Source organism: Trachymyrmex cornetzi, unplaced genomic scaffold, assembly GCF_001594075.2.
Source record: "Trachymyrmex cornetzi isolate Tcor2-1 unplaced genomic scaffold, Tcor1.1 scaffold728, whole genome shotgun sequence".
Lineage (NCBI taxonomy): Eukaryota > Metazoa > Arthropoda > Insecta > Hymenoptera > Formicidae > Trachymyrmex > Trachymyrmex cornetzi.
In genome coordinates this window covers 18,546-19,893 of record NW_017300057.1, presented here as the reverse complement: position 1 = coordinate 19,893, position 1,348 = coordinate 18,546, and the positions used below count along the sequence as shown (strand labels likewise).

At 25.8% G+C, this 1,348-nt stretch overlaps 1 protein-coding gene across 3 annotated transcripts in view; it reads right to left on the bottom strand.

Moving 5' to 3' along the window:
* Stim (stromal interaction molecule) overlaps positions 1–1,348 on the bottom strand; it is an 11,435-nt gene that overhangs the window by 7,514 nt on the left and 2,573 nt on the right. The window lies entirely within an intron of this gene.

Below are 1,348 nucleotides of genomic sequence, written 5' to 3'. Positions count from 1 at the left end.
TTTTAAATATAAAATAAGTTATTTTAAATAAATTTTCGAAAACAATTTCTTATTTAAAATAAGAATATTCTTCAAAAAGAAATTTAAAATAAAAAAGCAAGCTATTTTGACATTTTTAAAATAAAAGTTATTATATATTTTAAATAAATAAAATGCATTCCAGAGTCCTATTTCTTATTTTATATATTTTTTATAATTTTTGTGACGTATTTCTTATTTAATATTTTACATAAATTTTTGGAACCTATTTTATATTTATTATTTCGAATAAGTCGTATCACTCTTTTATCGACTCCTACGATTTTATATTTAAAATAAGTTTCTAGAACTTATTTTATATTTTATATTTTAAATAGGTCGTATCAGTTATTTTACCGAACCCTGCCATTTCTTATCTCAGTACGGTAGTTGAGTATGATATCCAGTCAATAGATCAGTGATTTATTCCTTCTATAATTCATATATATACAGGGTGTTCAGCGTAACGGTCCGCACGATTTTTTAGACACTTGCGACAGTTAAAAAAAAAGGTTGTAAGATTCTTATCCATATTTCATGCGGGCTACAACATGCGATAAAAAAAAAATTTGTTTAATAAAAAAAAAGTCAAGGTTATCTTGAATTTTTCAAATAGCACCATACAATTTTTTTTCCATAATATTGTAGGAATCTTCAAGACGAATTCAACGCACTATCGAGATTGTAACTTTCATTGATGTTTTATTGATTTTATTACATAATATTTATCACAAATACTCATTAGTAAAGGAATATTTATGTGAACTTATTAACTTATGTGAACAAATTTTATTAATTTTATTGATATTTAACCTTTATAGAGGGCTGGACTGGACACTATAGTGGCTAGCGGAAAACTCGTTGACTCCTCGTGACAGAAAAAATCCATCGGAGATAAATCCGGAGAACGTGCCGGCTATTGAACTGGTCCATATGTACTTACAACACGATTTTCAAAGATAATTTTGAATAAAAATATTATAATAGCTGATTTTTTCTGTTACGAGGAGTCAACGAGTTTTTCGCTGGCCACTATAGTGTCCAGTCCGGCCCTCAATAAAGGTTAAATATTAATAAAATCAATAAAATTTCTTACATAAGTTAATATGTTCACATAAGTATTCCTTTATTAATAAGTATTTGTGATAAATATTGTGTAATAAAATCAATAAAACATCAATGGAAGTTACAATCTTGATAGTGCGTTGAATTCGTCTTGAAGATCCCTACAATATTATAGAAAAAAATTGTATGGTGCTAATTTAAAAAATTCAAGATAACCTTGACATTTTTAATTAAAAAAAATTTTTTTTTAATTTTTTTATCGCAT